This window comes from Phacochoerus africanus, chromosome 10, assembly GCF_016906955.1.
Source record: "Phacochoerus africanus isolate WHEZ1 chromosome 10, ROS_Pafr_v1, whole genome shotgun sequence".
NCBI lineage: Eukaryota > Metazoa > Chordata > Mammalia > Artiodactyla > Suidae > Phacochoerus > Phacochoerus africanus.
Genome location: NC_062553.1, coordinates 38,647,848 through 38,659,857, shown reverse-complemented (window position 1 = coordinate 38,659,857; position 12,010 = coordinate 38,647,848). Strand labels below are relative to the sequence as shown.

The 12,010-nt window shown below is 43.6% G+C and overlaps 1 protein-coding gene across 3 annotated transcripts in view; it reads left to right on the top strand.

The window, feature by feature from the left end:
- The first annotated feature begins 405 nt into the window (after window positions 1–405).
- FRYL (FRY like transcription coactivator) overlaps window positions 406–12,010 on the top strand; it is a 309,775-nt gene continuing 298,170 nt past the window's right edge. For all 3 annotated transcript variants that reach the window (XM_047799032.1, XM_047799033.1, XM_047799030.1), the window contains exon 1: window positions 406–623. The gene's annotated coding sequence lies outside the window, so the exon portion shown is untranslated. The remainder of the gene's footprint in view (window positions 624–12,010) is intronic.

The window sequence follows — 12,010 nt, the reverse complement described above, 5'->3', positions numbered from 1 at the left end:
CAATATTTAAAGGGAAAGGCGCTTAGAACAAGGCGAAGTAGGGAGGAGGACTTTGAAGCTGTGTTTCTCAAACCCGTAAAGAGCAATAATGGGTAAGAAGGCGTGCAGACTCCTTCCTTGCCCAATCAGGTGCACAGGAAGATGTCCTTTTACCAATAAAAATAAAGTTCGCTTTCCGGGGGCGGGAGGGTTAGCTTTGACTGCCAGTTCTCCAAAGCAACGATAGAGTAGAAGAATGAGAGTGATTAAGGGTAGGACCAACCCAGGAAAGGGGGCGGGGTGTGGGTGGGGGTAACTCTGAGCGGCGGCGGGGCTGGCCAGTGAAGTGCGAGAATTGCTGTTCCTGTTGTAGTGTTTCCCGCCAATCAGGAAGGCCAGGGAGTGGGTGGGGCGGGGAAGAGGTGGGAGGAGCTCGCAGCACCGCCGGGCGCCCGTCGGGCTCTGGGCGAGAGAGAGAAATCCGGTTAAAATCAGAGTCGGAGGGAGGTTTAACCACAGATCGGTTCCGATCGGATTATTCCTTAAAGGGGACGCGCCATTGTCAAGAGAACGGAGCCTTGGGCTCGAGGGCGGGGACCGGCGGCGCCTGAGGATCGAGGCAGCTGCACTTGGACTGGGGACGGGTAGGTGTTGCCTGGGGAAAGGCGCTTCATTTCACTTTCTTTTCCAGTTCCATAGGCAGGCGCCGGGATGCCTGCCGATCGGCAGCCACAACCCTGGCGGGAGACTAGGTCGCCGGCGCTCTCCCGCTGCCCTTCCTGATAGGAGCTCGAGGGGGAGGCGGGCCAGGATGGCAAGCTGCGCGGCCCGGGCCGAGACTCCTAACGGACGCTAAACCGCAGCGCAGCCCCCGCCTCAACCGAAAACCCGCCGGAGGAGCAGCGGGTCCTTGGGGAGCGCCGCGCGCCTCGCTCCCCCGCTCGCGCCGCTTCCTTGCGCGCCTCCTTCTCGCGCGCCCCATTCTGCTAGCGCGCGCCGCGTCCTCGCGGGAGCCGCCCCACCAGGAGGAAGGCGGTGGCGGCGAGGAGGAGGGAGGTCGGCGGCCACTGCTTCACCGCTCGGGGCGGAGAAGGGAGGGCTAAGGAGCAAACTTAGCGCGGCAGCTGGCGGCCTTGGGCGAGAAGGGAGCGCGCGGAGTCACCAGCCCGGCCCAGCATTGTCAGTCTTTTCCTTTGCTCTCGTCACTCCGCCCACTGTTTGCGATCGTGGGGAGGGGTGAGAACTCGGGTGCCGTGCCACCCCGCTCCTGGTCGGCCGAGCACCCCCAGACCCCGAGACTGGCCGGAGCAGAGGTCGGCCCCACGGACGCTGCAGCCACCGCCCGCGGGCCGTCGGGGCCTGTGAGTGCCTTTGCTGCTCTTAGTCTCCGCACTGGTGTAGCCTGTCTGGGCGCTGAGCTCTTCTTTGCAACTTTTCTTTGGCGATTGATGGAAGTTGTGGCTTCCGGGCGACAGGTTCTTTGGGCATAACCTCGTTTCTTGAGTCTTGGAGAGGCAGATTTCTAGGGTGAAATGGTTCTTGATCGCTGTCGATCTTTGCCTCCCGCCTCAGTTTCAATCCTCTTCACCTAAAATCGCTACCCTAGTGGATTTGCAATTGTAAGGGGGCATTAACCTCTCTCAGGTCAAGATAATTTGAGACCAAAAAAAAAAAAAAAAAAGAGGGGTGCTGATGAGGAGCCAGAGCTCTGCCTAGAGCTGAATTTGCCTTAACCTTTGAACTGTAGAAAGTATTGCCTCTACTTACTGGCGGAGTTTCTTTCCGAAGAAAGTAAATTGCAAAACAGAACGAAACAAAAAACTCCAGGTTGCTAGGGTCTATAGAATTAGGGGGAAAAAATAGACTTTTGATAGAAATAAAGTTAATTTTGTAACAGTTCTGCCTAGCAGCTATCTTCCATTAAGTTAATTTCTGCTACTGAATCTTTAGGCATTATACTAAGTAACAGCAACTTTTACTATTGATAAAATGAATGTAAGTTTTTTTTTTTTTTCCCGTCTTGAGCATTAGTGCTATGCTGTACCTGTCAACGCTTGCTAAAGAAATTAGAAACAACGCATCCTTGTTAAAGACCTTATTTAGAAAAGGAATGTTTTCATGAGCATTCATTTTTGACAGTTTCTTCTTGTGCAATACTTTGTAGAGTACTTGCATGTGCAAGTTACAAGCCTATAAACAAAGTTGCAGTGGGTGTGTTATTTTGTGGTCTTTTTTGGCTACTCATTATCAAAGACAGCATTCCATCCTATCTTCTCTTGCATTCTGAGTTATTTTGTAAAATTACTTCTTTAGAAAAGTGCATTTTGCTGGAAACTCCAGTCCAATTTTTTTTTTTTTAAAGCAATACTAACAACTTCCCAAAGTGTTCATTGATTAACTTTTTGGAAACTTTATGAGTGGTGTGGAGCATTATAAATTAAGTTCACGGGAATAAAAATGGAGAAACTACTCAGGAAACTAAAAGCCAATTTCATATAATAATACTTGAGAGATGCTTCACTCTTCCCATAGAATTTAGGAAGTGTAGACACACAAAAACATGATCTCTTGTAGTAATCTTGATATCTGGCATAGTTACACCTAGTATTCTCTTTCCTCATCCTGTCTTTGAACCTCCTCTTTGAGAAGAATGTCAGGCAATATTGCAGGCAAAATCCTCCTTCCCATCTCTTGATAGAAAGTAGAAGATTAAAACAATTTTCCAAATTTCTCTTTTTGTTTACTTTCCAGCGTATTTAAACAATAGAGGAGAGAATTCCTGGACTTTTAAAAGATCACATATAAAGCAAACACTCAGAAAGAATTATCTTTGAAATATCCAGACTGTGTTTCCTGGAAAACATATTTTTTCCTGTGTGCTTCTTACATTGTTTTAAACACATTGTCTTAAATATACACATCGCCAAGGCATTTCTTCAATTGTGAACTGTCCCTTGAGATCCCTGGGAACTAGAACCGTCCCCTATTTCTGTGAAAATTCAGTGGGTTACCTGGTACATTTCTAGTGCCCAATAAATGTGTTGACTTAGGTCTTTGTGACAGCACAAGGTAATGTTCTATAGAAGCTGCTTGAGAGGATTATTTTTTAAATAAACACCTTTCTGAACAAGTTACACCAGAGAACCACAATGGTGTAGTGTCTGGGGAAAGATGTGTTAATCCAGGTGCTTTTTGTTCTGTCTACAAAAAAAAAAAAGTGATTTAATTGTTTATAATACCTGTTCCGCAGACATCTTTTGTGATGATGATTGCTTGTTGTCCCAATTCTTCTTCTTCTTCTTTTTTTTTTTTTTGGTCTTTTTGTCTTTTCTGGGGCCACATTGCGGCATATGGGGGTTCCCAGGCTAGGGGTTGAATCGGAGCTGTAGCCTCCAGCCTACACCACAGCTACAGCAATGCTGGATTCTTAACCCACTGAGCAAGGCCAGGGATCGAACCCGCAACCTCATGGTTCCTACTTGGATTCATTAACCACTGTGCCACGAGAGCTCCTGTCCCAATTATTAGAATTAGGTTTAATCTGTTAATATCTGTTGAGGACCCATTTATTTGAGGAGTATTACGGGGAGATAAAGTAGAAATGGATAGCAGTCATTGCTCTCAAAGTTATGGAGTATAATGGGAAGATGCAAAATTATCATCTCTTTGGGAAAGATAGCGTGTATGCCAGTGCCGGAACAGGTGCAAAGTACAGTGACCAGGATTCAAACCAAAGGGGTAAAGGCATAGTGGAATGAAAGAAGAAACTTAGGTGATATGGGAAAGTTTTCATGTCTTTATACAGCAAATTTTATATTTTTTAAAAATTAAAAAAATATGTTTGGGATGTATTCACTACTTGAACTATTTAAAAAAAAACTTGTTATAATTGATTTACAATGTTCTGTCCATTTCTGCTGTACAGCAAAGTGACCCGGTTTTATGTATTTATGTATATGAACATATTTTCTCATATTCTATCATGTTCTATCACAAGTGATTGAATTTAGTTCCCTATGCCATACAGCAGGACCTCCTTGCTTATCCATTCTATTTTTTTTTTTTTTTTTGGTCTTTTCTAGGGCCACTCCCACAGCATATGGAGGTTCCCAGGCTAGGGGTCTAATTCGAGCTGTAGCCGCCGGCTTACACCACAGCCACAGCAACGCCAGATCTTTAACCCACTGAGTGAAGCCAGGGATTGAACCCACAACTTCATGGTTCCTAGTCGGATTCGTTAACCACTGCGCCACGATGGGAACTCCATCACAGTTTGTTTTTAAATTCAAAATGCTATATATAATAAAACCTTGGTCAGGATTTTTTTTTTAATGTTGTGAAAATAATTGTTGTAAAAATCACCAGTATTCCTAATTTTTTAATTCAATGAATTTTATTACATTTATAATTGTACAATGATTAGTATTTGTAATTTTTATGAACCAGATTCTCTCCCACACCCTCTCCCACCCCCACACCTGTTCTGTTGCTCAGTCTTTCTATTTGTGGGAAAAGAATCAGATTGTTAAGAAAGGGGCCTTGTAAGGATGGTCAGTGATGGAGATGACCAGGCCAGGAAGGATTCTGACAGAGGACACTTTCTATGGAGTTTGACCATAAAATAGCAAGTGTGATTTTTGGAATTTTGTGAAGAGTTGAAAAATTTAAGATAACAGCTTTATTGAGGTATAATTTACATACCATACAATTCACCTCTTTAAAGTGTACAAGCCAATGGTTTTTAGTATATTCCAGAGTTATGCACCTCCCTTGCAACCAGTTTGAGAATTTTTTCATCACTTACCACCTTCCCTACCTCCCTCCTCAGCCGGAGGCTCTAACTAGTGTACATTCCATCTCCAAACATTTGCCTATTCTGTGAGTTCCCGTCGTAGCATAGCAGAATCTGACTAGGAACCATGAGGTTGTAGGTTCGATCCCTGGCCTCACTTAGTGGGTTAAGGATCCAGTGTTGCCGTGAGCTGTGGTGTAGGTCGCAGACGAGGCTCGGATCCTGCATTGCTGTGGCTCTGGCGTAGGCAGGTGGCTACAGCTCTGATCTGACCCCTAGCCTGGGAACCTCCATATGCTGCAGGTGTGGCCCTAAAAAGCAAAACATAAATAAATAAAATAAAACTATACATTTGCCTATTCTGGATATTTTATATAAATGAAAGATAACATTGTAATACATGTGCATTCCTGATGAATCAGTCCCTCTGATGCATAAATCCTAGGAGTAGAGAGAGTCCTTTCATGTGTAGCTCAAGTTTAGAAAGATTTTCTTTAACAGGCAATTGATCTAAATCCTTATTCTATCTAATCCTGGAGAGAAATGGGAAAAGAAATCCCCCCCCCCCCATAAAAATTCTAAGACTCCTTTTTGGTGATGCTTTTTTATATTCAGTTCATCATTTGGTAACTCTATGACTTAATAATTTATGTCTCGGAGTTCCTGTCGTGGCTCAGTGGTTAACGAATCCTACTGGGAACCATGAGGTTGCGGGTTTGACCCCTGCCCCTGCGCAGTGGGTTAAGGATCCGGTGTTGCCGTGAGCTGTGGTGTAGGTTGCAGACACGGCTCAGATCCCGTGTTGCTGTGGCTCTGGCGTAGGCTGGTGGCTGCATCTCCAATTAGACCCCTAGCCTGGGAACCCTCCATATGCCACGGGGGTGGCCCTAGAAAAGGCAAAAAGACAAAATAATAATAATAATAATTTATGTCTCAAGTTCTGCATACTGGACTTAAATAAAGGACAGTACCTTGAAAAAAGTTGAAAATACTTGGTAAATTCTCAGAGTTCCCATTGCGGCTCAGTGGTTAACAAACCTGACTAGTATCCATGAGGGTGCAGGTTCAGTCCCTGGCCTCACTCAGTGGGTTAAGGATCCGGTGTTGCCGTGAGCCGTGGTGTATGTTGCAGATGAGGCTCGGATCTGGCATTGCTGTGGCTGTGGTGTAGGCTGGCAGCTGCAGCTCCAGATGCTTCGACCCCTAGCCTGAGAACCTCCATATGCCACAGATGCGGTCCTAAAAAAGACAAAACCAACCCCCCGCCCCATGTTTTTGGTGATTCCATTCATGTGTCTTGGGTGTCGGTGAACTCCTAACAATGTGTTTGCAGAAGCTCCAGCCACTAGTCTCAGTCAGCAATATATAGATGACCATATTTTGTTCGTTTATGGATGAAACCATTCCTTTCTAAGTCATGTCTGCTTGGGGGCGGGAGTAGATGTGCTTATTACTTCACTGTTGTCTGAATCTATTTGTTCCATCTGTAGTAGTTTCCTTACCTTTCTGATTTGGTATTTACCACTTGATAGGAGAGTAGAGCCCATAACTACACTTGTTAAATGGTGGATAAAAATGGTAGAAGGTTCTGGGTGAGAAACCAAAGAACTTCCTGTGTGTGGAGCTTTAGTGATAGGCCCTTGTTGTTTTTTATTGCTTAAAGGACGCCTGCTTCTTTCCTGGTTTTGGACCCTGTTTCGGGTAGGTGATGTTTCTTGATAGCTGAAGGTGGTGTCATGAGGTGGTATAATTACCTGATGATGTTTAAATTCCCCTGAATGATGGCTCTCTTAAAAATTCTGTCTTATTAAGTTACACTTAATATGTAACTCAAGTAGATGGAGAATAATTAAGTGGATGGAAAATAATTCTTTTCTGGATATCTTGGTAGTGCACTTCTTTCAAGAGCCCACCCCCAGGCTTGGGCACAGAATATTTATATGCACTGGTATATTGTTTGCTGCAATTCAGAACCTAATGTAATATCATGAACAGAAGTTAGAGGCTTTAAAGAACTGTGAGATTCCATGTGAAATAGCCATATGTGCCTATTATCTAGATATTTATATTTAAACTTGATGGTTTCGGATCTTGTTTTCTTTGAGCTAAAATTATCTTTGTAGAAAGGCTTTTCTGTGTGTGTGTTGACGATAACATATAGACTGTGTGTTGTACTTCATATTCCTGGCAATACTGAACCCATAGTATACTTCAATAAATACTAGTTTTAGTCATATATTTCTTTATGCTTGTTTCACTTTTTCCTTTTGTAGAAATCAAGGAGTCGTAATGTTTTTAGAGCTGTTCTGTCTTTGGCAATGATCTAATGCAGCTCCTGTATTGTGTAGACAAGGATGAGATTCTGACTTGTTTGACCTATGGATAAAATTGAGTTCTTTTTGATTTTCAATCATGTTTTTCCTGCTCTAGCATATGCTTACCCAAGTACAAAATGTAAAAGATAAGAGTTTTAGATTATTGTAGCCTCTGGAGTTCCCGTCGTGGCTCAGCAGAAACGAACCCAACTAGGAACTATGAGGTTCCGGGTTTGATCCCTGGCCTCGCTCAGTGGGTTAAGGATCTGGCATTACTGTGAGCTGTGGTGTAGGTCTCAGACATGGCTCGGACCATGCGTTGCTGTGGCTCTGGTGTAGGCCAGCAGCTACAGCTCTGATTAGACTCCTAGCCTGGGAACCTCCATATGCTGCAGGTTTGGCCCTAGAAAAGACAAAAAGACAAAAAAAAAAGATTATTGAGGTCTGCAGAAATTTCGTCATACTTTAGCAGTATAAAAAGTGTCTGTACCCCCCATATGTGTATGTTTGTGGTAAATTATGTAATATTATGTATATAATAAGACATTAACAGAAATGAAATAAAGATGAAAAATATTTTAGAACAACTTAAAATGTATTATTTCTATGTTTTTGATTCCACCTAAAATATTAGTAATTTAAAAAATAAGTATGATTGAATGGCATCACTTAAATTTTTTAAAAAAATAATTAGAAACTCACGAGAAGTTGGAAAAATAGCACAGGGCATCCTGTGTAACCTTCATTCGGTGTCCCCCAGTTGTAATGTCATATAACATATTTATAACAACATTAAACCAGGACACTGACACTGGTATAATACTGTGACATAGTTATATTCAAATTTCATGGTTTTTACTGCACTCATTCATGTGTATGTGTGTATAGTTATATGCAATTTGATAGCATTTCATGTCTAGATTTATTTAACCATTGCCACATCAATCGAGGTACAGTACTGTTCTGTCACTGCCAAGAGGCTCCCAAACACAGCTTGAGGGTCTCTCCTTCCCCACCCTCTCCAACCCTATTTACTGGTATCTTGTTCTCAATCTCTGTAACTGTGTCATTTTGAGATTTTTTTTTTTTTTTTGGCTTTTTAGGGCCACACCTGCAGCATATGGAGGTTCCCAGGCTAGGGGTTGAATCCGAGCTACAGCTGCCGGCCTACACCATAGCCACAGCAACGCAGGATCTAAGCGGCGTCTTCAACCTACACCACAGCTCACGGCAATGCCGGATCCTTAACCCACTGAGCAAGGCCAGGGATCGAACCCGCAACCTCATGGTTACTAATCAGATTCGTTTCCGCTGTGCCACGACAGGAACTCGGAGAATGTTATGTAAATGGAATCATACTTTATGTCACCTTTTGAGATCACCTTTTCACCCAGTCCAGTGCCCTGAGAACCATCCAGGTTGTTGTATGGATCAGTAGTTTCTTTCTTTTTATTGCTGAGTGGTGTCTGGTCTATCGATATATCACAGTAGAGTTTATTCACCTAGTGGAGAGCATAGGTGTTATTTCCAGTTTTGAGCTGTTAAGTATAAAGCTGCTGTGCACATAAAACTATATGTGTATGGGTTTTTGTGTGAACATAAGTTTTCATTTCTCTGGTATAAAAGCCCAAGAGTGCAATTACTGGGTCGTATTGTAAATGCATGTTTAGTACAAGAAAGTGCCAGACTATATTCCAGAGTAGCTGTATATTCCCAACAGCAATGTATGAAAGATCCAGCTTCTCCAAATGCTTGTCAGAACGTGGTTGTTTTTCACTAATTTTTTAAAATCTTAGTCATTCTGATAGTTGCATAGTGATAATGCATTATAATTCCCTAGTGGACCAATGAATTGTTTCCCTAACGAGCAGTGGATTGTTTATTTTTCATTGCCGAGTTTTGAGAGTTCTTTGTACATTTTAGATATATCTTTTGTTAGATATGTGGTTGGCACAAATTCTTCCCATCCACAGCTTGTCTCTTCATCCTCTTAGAAGCGTTTTTTTTTTGTTTGTTTGTTTGTTTTTGTTTTTTGTCTTTGTCTTTTTGCCTTTTCTTGAGCCGCTCCCGAGGCATATGGAGGTTCCCAGGCTAGGGGTCGAATCAGAGCTGTGGCCACTGGCCTACACCAGAGCCACAGCAACACAGGATCCGAGGCACGTCTGCAACCTACACCACAGCTCACGGCAACGCCGGATCGTTAACCCACTGAGCAAGGCCAGGGATCGAACCCGCAACCTCATGGTCCCTAGTCAGATTCGTTAACCACTGCACCATGACGGGAACTCCCTCTTAGAAGGGTCTTTTACAGAGCAAGACAGTTTAAAATTTTCATGTAGTGCATTTAATCATTGTTTTTTCTTTTCTTTTTTAAAATTTTTTATTCTATTTTTTTGGTCTTTTTAGGGCTGCACCCACGGCACATGGAGATTTCCAGGCTAGGGGTTCAATCAGAGCTGTAGCCACCAGCCTGCGCCAGAGCCACAGCAACTTGGGATCTAAGCCGCATCTGTGACCTGCACCACAGCTCATGGCAATGCCAGATCCTTAACCCACTGAGCGAGGCCAGGGGTGGAACCCGCAACCTCATGGTTCCTAGTCGGATTCGTTTCCGCTGCGCCTCGACGGGAACTCCAGTCATTGTTTTTTCTTTTATGACTGTGCTTTCGATGTCATCTCTATGGACTCTTCACCCAGTCCTAGGTCTGAAAGACTTTTTCCCTAAGTTTTCTTTTAAAAGTTTAATAGTTTATATTTTACCAGATAATCACGTTTCTTGTGGCTTGCTTGTATTTTGCTTTATGAATATTATGTTTAACCTGCATTTCTTTGCAAAAATCTTAAAAATCCATTCATGAATGAGATCATAATTCTAATGAGATCTGCAGATCTGATTTCTTGGGCACATGGGAGCTGCCACAACGTGTTGTGATCTGCCGAAAGTGGATGGGTGAGGACATCCGCAAACAACCCCTCCAGGGTCCGAAACTCTTGCTTTTCCCTTAGGGAGAATTTTACCTACTGCACTACTGGGTGTGTCGTCAGTGTCACAAACAGAAACCTTTTTAATATTTTAAGCTAGAAGAGATTTCACATGTATTAGGTGCTTACAGAATTGTGAGAAGGGGCCCAGAGCAGGTTTTAGGGTGGCAGTCCAGGAGTAACCCCCCAGGACAGCCCACAGGGCACCCCAGGAGCTATGCTGGAATCCAGGCTTATGTCACTCACTGCTGCATTTGCCTCCAGACACTCTCCAAACTGCAGAACAAACCCCCAAGCTGCAATCCAGGATTAGGAAGTCTATCAAGACACCTCTGCTGCTGCTTATCCCACCCTGTTTCTCATCACCCGGAAGCTGGGGGTTCGGGGTGGGGGTTGGACACTGGAATGATGCTGTAGAGGGATTTCATGTTTCCACAACTGTGCTTGACCCCCAAATAACTAAAAAGGCTCCTTTTTAATTGCCCGTAGGTAGATGGGAGGTCAGGTGAGCAGATCTGTGATATCCAGCATAGTTCACATAAAAGCCACAAGATGGAAACATCCCAACACAGAACTAAGAGAGGGTGCTGGTGTCAGTCTCACACATCCAGTATTAGTAAAGCTCAGTTTCAAATTTATGATAACACACATGTATAATCTACTGGTATTTTCATATCTTGTTGGCTTGAGACCCCTTCTTTGAGGGGTGCATTTATTCCACTTTGAACTTAATACATTTTGTATGACTTAAATGGTAGGAACACAGTAGGTCTGATATGCTTTTCTTCCCCCAAATATTTAAGTTTATCTTAATATCTCCGAATTTCTGAAACTTTATCTTTCCCTTTTTTTGGCTCCACCTGTGGCATGTGGTAGTTCCTGGGCCAGGAATCGAACGTGTGCCACAGTTGCAACCTGCCCCACAGCGGCAGCAATACTGGATCCTTAACCCGCTGGGCCATAAGGAAACTTTGTGTCTCTCCTTTTTTATAAATATATACAAGTATAAAGTGTTACTGTCTTGGGGAACGATGAATTCAGTCAGTAGTATTCTTCTCTTGCTGTCAGGACACGAGCTCTCTCTGAAGAAAACTGAAAAGAGGTGGATTTCTTCCTAGAACCGTCCTTTGATACCAGAGACACTACAGCCGACAACCATCGCTGCTTTGGTATCTATTTGTGAAAAATACCTATTTGGCATCTAGTGTGTTTATTGCATACTTTGAATTTTATTCCTGCACAAACCCAAAAATCAGACATGTGGATATCTTTGCAAAGACTGGTTTTATATGGTCTGTGATGGCCATCAATTTCAAATGTAATAAAATAAGTTGGACGAAAAATTTTGAGTATGCCTTCATGTGCATTTTTCTAGTGAGAGGTCCAGAGGTTCATCAGATTCCCCAAACAGAGGCCACGGCCCAGGAAAGATTAAAAACGGCTGCGCTAGGCCATTCCCATCGTGGCTCAGTGGTTAATGGATCTGACTAGGAACCACGAGGGTGAGGGTTCGATTCCTGGCCTTGCTCAGTGGGTTAAGGCTCCAGCGTTGCCATTAGCTGTGGTGTAGGTCACAGATGTGGCTCGGATCTGATGTTGCTGTGGTGTAGGCAGGCAGTTACAGCTCCAATTAGACCCCTAACCTGGGAACCTCCATATGCTGTGGGTGTGGCCCTAAAAAGACAAAAACAAATAAACAAAAAAAACAAACCAACAGAAATGGCTGCTCTGACGTGTAAGTTCAGTCAAGACATTTGCCAGCCCTTAACACCAAGGCTTCTGCTGCCAGTCACAGATCTCCCCCCCCCCCCCACCGCCCCCGCGCTCCATCTTGTTGTATCTGTAGCCTTATCCCGGGACAGGAAAAAAAAAAAAGAAAGAAAATTGTTGTTACCCAAGTGTTTGAGGAAGGGCCCGTGAGCATCACGAGTTCATTATTAGA